Source organism: Megascapheus bottae, chromosome 3 (genome assembly GCF_031878675.1).
Source record: "Megascapheus bottae isolate mThoBot1 chromosome 3, mThoBot2.hap1, whole genome shotgun sequence".
NCBI classification, from domain to species: domain Eukaryota; kingdom Metazoa; phylum Chordata; class Mammalia; order Rodentia; family Geomyidae; genus Megascapheus; species Megascapheus bottae.
Window position 1 is genome coordinate 30,221,210 of NC_143511.1, and position 6,000 is coordinate 30,227,209.

Genomic DNA, 6,000 nt, shown 5'->3' on the forward strand with positions numbered 1-6,000 from the left:
CATGCTATCTTGAAGTCTGGTGCTTGGAATCCTTTCTGCCCAATTTTCCTCTTCACTCTTTTTTTCTTCCTACCTTGCCATTCATATATTTAAATTTGTAATTTGAGAAGCATTAATTAAGGTGTTAATACACATGTATGGGAAAAATTATTCCTTTGCCCACTTTACCTTTTTTTGTTTTTGAAGATTTATTTGATCATATTTATTCTTTTACCAATTACATGAAATCTAGAAGTTGCTCATTAAGCAATGGAAGCAGACCAAACCAATTAATCCAACAAAAGACAACAACAAAATGCTCCTGATTTTTTCTGCATGTTTACATCTCCTGTACAACATACAGAATGACCCCAGATAATAGCATTGCTAATATTTGGTGCCTAAGAGAATATACCATCTGAAATATCATAATTTCCTCGAAGAACTTTGTGTTTAAGAGTTTGAATTACGGCTGTAGTTGACTTTCTGTCCTGAACTCTGTGTGTCTTCTGTCATTGTGTGTGGGGGGGGGGGGGGCGGGGGAGGAGGTGTCCTGGGGCTTGAACTTGGCCTGGGTACTATCCCTGAGATCTTCAGCTCAAGATCACTTCCCTACCCTCGAGCCAAGCCCCACTTCCTGTTTTCTAGAGTTTAATTGGAGTTGAGTCTCTGTGCCCTGAACCTTGCGTCCTTTTGTGCTTTGAACCCTGATCCTCAGATCTCAGCCTCCTGAGTAGCTAGGGTTACAGGCCACTGCTCCAGGCAGCGTCATTTGGCTTTTTGCTCATGGATGACATTCTACCAGCAGCTCCATTTCTGGCATTTTGCTGATTAACTGGAAATAATTGTCTCACTGAATTTCCTGCTAAAACCAGTTTGGAATTTGGAACCTCACATTTGAATCTCCTGAACAGCTAGGATTACAGGCATGAGGCTTATTATTAGAAAGTTCTTATATAGGATGCACTCAAATCTAACTGCTTTTGGTACTGTTTCTCATCTTTGCTCTAGAGCTCCAAAGAATGAGGCAAGTTCCTTTTATTTATTTATTTTTTCTTTTTTTTTTTTTTTTTTTTTTGCCAGTCCTGGGCTTGAGCTCAGGGCCTGAGCACTGTCCTTGGACTTTCTCAAGGCTAGAGCTCTACCACTTGAGCTTCAGCACCACTTCTGGCTTTTTTTTTTCCTATGTATGTGGTGCTGAGGAATCGAACCCAGGTCTTCGTGAATGCTAGGCAAGCACTCTACCACTAAGCCAAACTCCCGGCCCCTATTTATTTATTTTTTAACTTTGCAATAATACTGGACAATCAATTGCACAAGATAGTCACAGCTCAGAATGTATTATCTGCAGGATAGGTTGTTGTCACCCAATGTCTCACAATCCCTCTTTCCTTGAGGGATCCTGCTTTTTTTCTAGATTTCTGCAACAGAACAGAATTAGCAATAAAATCTCTTTAGAAGCCAGTCAGGTAATATAAACAAAGGAGATCACCCAAGGGTCGGCCCTTGGTGGCCTGTGTCAAGCTTAAGTTTTGCCCTATATCTCCTTCATTTCATTCTGTAACAATCTAGTCATTCTTTTCTAGGAAAAACATGTTATGTTACCAAACAAACTTTCTCATTGGAAAAAAAAACTTTCTTTTTTCAACTTTTCTTACTAAAAATACAACCTTTGCATTTCTCTCCAGTACTTACGAATGACTTTCTGCCTTGTGTTTTTTCCCCTGCCTTACATTTACATTCTGAAATAATATTTTTAATTTCTAAATTAGACAAAATTACTCTTTTTCTCAATAAAATAAATGTTCATATCCTTTGCATAGTTTTTCTCATCAAAAGCATATTTTAATTCTCTTCTAGTCTTCTTCACATAGAGTATTTTATTTTGTCAGTTGTGAGGCTTGAATTCAGGGTCTAGGCACTGTCCCTGAGTTAATTTGCTCAAGATTAGCACTCTACCACTTTGAGCCACAGCTCCAATTCCAGTTCTGAGTTGTTAATTGAGTTTCTGGAGGACTTTTCTGCCTGGGCTGGCTTTGAACCGTGATCCTCAGATCTGTCTCCTGAGTAGCTAGGATTACAGGTGTGAGCCACTGGTGCCTGGCAAATTATTATTATTATTCTAGTCCTATGGCTTGATCTCAGAGCCTGGGCACTGTCACTGAGCTTCTTTTGCTTGTCTTGTACTCTACCACTTGAGCCACAGTCCTACTTCTGGCTTTTTCTGTTTATCTGGTATTGGGGAATCAAATCTAGGGCTTCCTGCATACTAGGCTGCTGGGAACCAAATAGCTGTTACTATGACATCCAGAAACTATAAGTTTCTGTAAACTGAAAGAACTTAGTAACTGTAAGACTCTGTAAATTGAAAGAATCACTTATTGTTTCTACTACCCCTTCCATGACGACCCAACTGCAATATTCTGTTAAGCAAAAAAGAACTTGATTTATGTATCCTGTTTGGCAGAACACTTTGACCACCCCATGACCCCTCCCCAGGTTTGTTTCAGGTATGTGTTGTATAGAGATAGTTACTAAGCAACCTGCTTGCGTCAGTTACCTTTCTGCTAAACATATATATTCTGCTGTGTCTCCTTTCTCGTGTCTGGTTTGTCTCTCTCATTCAGGTCTACTCCTCCTCGAGCTCTAGTTGACTACCCTGCTGGCAGGGGCACTAGGCAAGTATTCTATCATTAAGCCACATTCCTAGCCCCTGGAAAATTATTTAATACATATATAATAAGCTGGGCCCTGGTGACGCACACCTATAATCTCAGCTACTCAGGAGGCTGAGGTCTAAGAACTGCATTTTGAAGCCAGCCAAGGCAGGAAAGTCCATGAGACTACTCTCTCCAATAAACACAAAAAAAGCTGGAAGTGTAGTTGTAGCTCCAATGGCCTTGAGTAGAAAAAGCTAAAGGACAGAATTCAGGCCTTGAGTTCAAGTCTCAATATTCACACACGCGCGCGCACACACACACATACACACAAAGTAAAAAATGTTTCCTTCTTAAAGCAGTCTAATCTTCATATTCAAAACTGTATAACTGATTTTTTTTTTGTTGCTCATACACAGTTCAGTTCACAGATCATTTCCACAGGAACCGATTGCAGCCATGAGAACAGCATAACATACCCTGGAATGTACTCCTCTTATTTAATGGGATATAGACCTTACCAAGTTCCCATAGGCAAACTAAATGTTTCTAGGCCATTCAATCTTCGAACCATAGCCACAAATAACAAGGCCTATATAGTGCCTGTGTGTGTGTGTGTGTGTGTGTGTGAAGGGGCTGGAACTCTGGGCCTGGGCGCTGTCCCTGGGCTATTCAGCTCAAAGCTACTGCTCTATCCCTTGAGTCATAGCCCAACTTCCCATTTTCTAGTGGTTAATTGGAGTCTCATGGTCTTCAGTGCCCAGGTTGGCTCTGAACCTTGATACTCAGATCTTAGCCTCCTGAGTAGTTAGGATTACAGGTGTGAGCCACCGCCTCAAGTTTAGCACTTCACCATTTGAGTCATAGCCCCACTTCCTATGTAATCTCCATGAAGATAGAGGAATGCCTGGTCTCAGTTTCTGAACCCTTTCCTCCCACAATTGTATCTCCAGCCCACTTTCAGAGGATAAGCAAAAGAATCTCAGGGATTCAAGACTCGGGACTTGCAAATATATATATATATTTGCATTGTCCTTGGACTTTCTCAAGGCTAGAGCTCCACCACTTGAACCTCAGCACCACTTCTGGCTTTTTTCTATGTATGTGGTACCAAGGAATTGAACCCCGGTCTTCGTGCATGCTAGGGGCAAGCATTCTACCACTAGGCCAAACTCCCGGTCCCACTTCACAGTCCTGGCTGGCTGTGAATTGGGATCCTCAGATCTCAGCCTCCTGAGTAGCTAGGATTAGAGGAATGAGCCATCAGTGCCCTGCATAACATTCCAGTTTTATCAGAAAGTTTGATATCAATGTTTGTTTATAAGTTCCTTTAGGCAAGTACATCTTTGCTTCTCTAGAGTTCATGCTGAAGAGTACAACAAAAAATCATGGGATGAATACAGGTTTAATATTAGAGAAATCTGCAAATTTATTTTCCAGAATACTTGTGTGTTGTTTTCCACTATCACTAGCAATGTGGGAGCAATTCCATCTTCTCAAATCCTTGTTAGTAATGGTTAGTATCATGATTTTTCATTTTAGTCGTTCTGATATAAGTAGCTGGTAAAATTTCATTGTATTTGGATTTTTCTAATTCCTAATGAGGATAAACTCTAATTCAAGAAAAAGCAAAAACAACTGAGATTTCCAACAACATCACAACTATGGTGCAGATACTCCATGGTTTGTTGCCTACATTCACGGGGGAAGAAATATTTGTAATTAGAAGTCAGTCTGGGAGAGCAGCTCAAGTAATAGAGCACCTGCCTAGTAAGTTCTAACGTTAATAACGTGAGATAAGAGTCTTTAGTGCCTGGGGTTAACTTTGAGCTGTGATCCTCAGATCTCAGCTGCCTGAATAGTGAGGATTACAGGTGTGAGCCACTGCGTCTGGCTAGAATAACAATTTCAAAACAGAAATAAATACATGGAATAGGCTTAGATGTCTGGAAAGCTGAAGTATTAATACTACTCAAGGGGTGGAAGTAGTAGGATACTGAGTTTGTGGCCAGCAGAGTAAAGTTAGTGAGATCTCAAAGACAAAAAAGAAACAATAGGAAAGAGTTTACCTAGTATGGGGTTCAGTCCCCATAAACTCCTACCAGAAAATATTAGAACACAGCAAAACCAAGAAGATAGCAAACATGCCGGGTGCCAGTGGCTCATGCCTAAATATTCAGGAGACTGAAATCTAAGAATCTTGAAGACAAATGCCAGTAGGAAAGTCCATGAAACTCTAATAGCAAAAAAAAAAAAAAAAAAAAAAACAACCAAAACCTTAGGAGGCTAAGATCTGAGGATGAAGGTTCAAAGCCAGCCGGGGCACAAAAAGACCCTTATGGCCAATTAACCTCTAGAAAATGGGAAGTGGGGCTTAGCTCAAGGGTAGAGTGGCAGCCTTGAGCTGAAGAGCTCTGGGACAGTGCTTAGGCCGAGTTCAAGTCCCACGATTAAAAAAAAAAGGCCAGGATTCTGGCCTAGTGGTAGAGTGCCTCCGCACCGCGCTCCTACCTCAGTCCCGGACCCCAGCTCGCGCCCCTGAGCTCCGAGCCCCTGCGGCCTCACGGCCCGGCCCGCGCCCACCTCCTCAGACCGGAGGGGTCCTCGCGACCCCGGGACCGCACATCAGCCCGCCCGTGCTGGACACCTACTCACCGTTCAGAGAGACGAGCGCCGTCACCCCTCAACCGGCCGTTGAAGCACCTTCAGCGGGCTTTCCAGAAGGTGCTGCTGCTGCTGCTGCTGCCGCCGCCGCCTCCGCGCTCCTTCCAGCTTCAACTCGCGCCTGCGCGTGGCGCCCCCTCCCGACGAATGGCAGGAAGAACCATAGAGGCACCTCGGTGAACGGGAGGAGGGGCCTGGGAGGGAGACCAGAGAGAGAGCCGGCTAGCTCGCCTCGAAACCTTGACTGCCCCTTGCGGTCGGAGGAGAAAAGAAACCTAGGACCGCAAGGATCCACTCAGGGAAATCGTGTGTGCGCGCGTGCGTGTGCCTTGAGAGGTAAGAAACACGGGTGTTACGGGCAAACAGCTCCACAAGCTTGGGTCGCCCTTTGCCGTTGGGATGATTCTTCACACATGTCATCAACCTGCAGCTGCCTCTCTGAGCTCCACTCTAGCCATAGCCAGTGGGCTCAAATTCAACAAAACAAAACTGGAAGCCGGGCACTGGTGGCTCACTGGCTACGCAGGAGGCTGCGATGTTAGTATTGTGGTGTGAAGCCAGCACAGGCAGGAAGTCCACGAGGCCCTGGTTCTTCAATTAACTAGTGAAAAGCTGGAAATGGAACTGTGGCTGGAATGGTGAAGTGCTAGCTATTAGGAAAAATAGAGGAAAACAGAAAAAGAATAGACCATACTCAATC

At 43.6% G+C, this 6,000-nt stretch overlaps 1 long non-coding RNA gene across 3 annotated transcripts in view; it reads right to left on the bottom strand.

Moving 5' to 3' along the window:
- LOC150065162 (uncharacterized) overlaps positions 1-5,386 on the bottom strand; it is a 59,162-nt gene extending 53,776 nt beyond the window's left edge. For all 3 annotated transcript variants that reach the window (XR_016534912.1, XR_016534911.1, XR_016534910.1), the window contains exon 1: positions 5,292-5,386. This is a non-coding gene — a long non-coding RNA (uncharacterized LOC150065162). The remainder of the gene's footprint in view (positions 1-5,291) is intronic.
- Between the last annotated feature and the right edge of the window lie 614 nt (positions 5,387-6,000).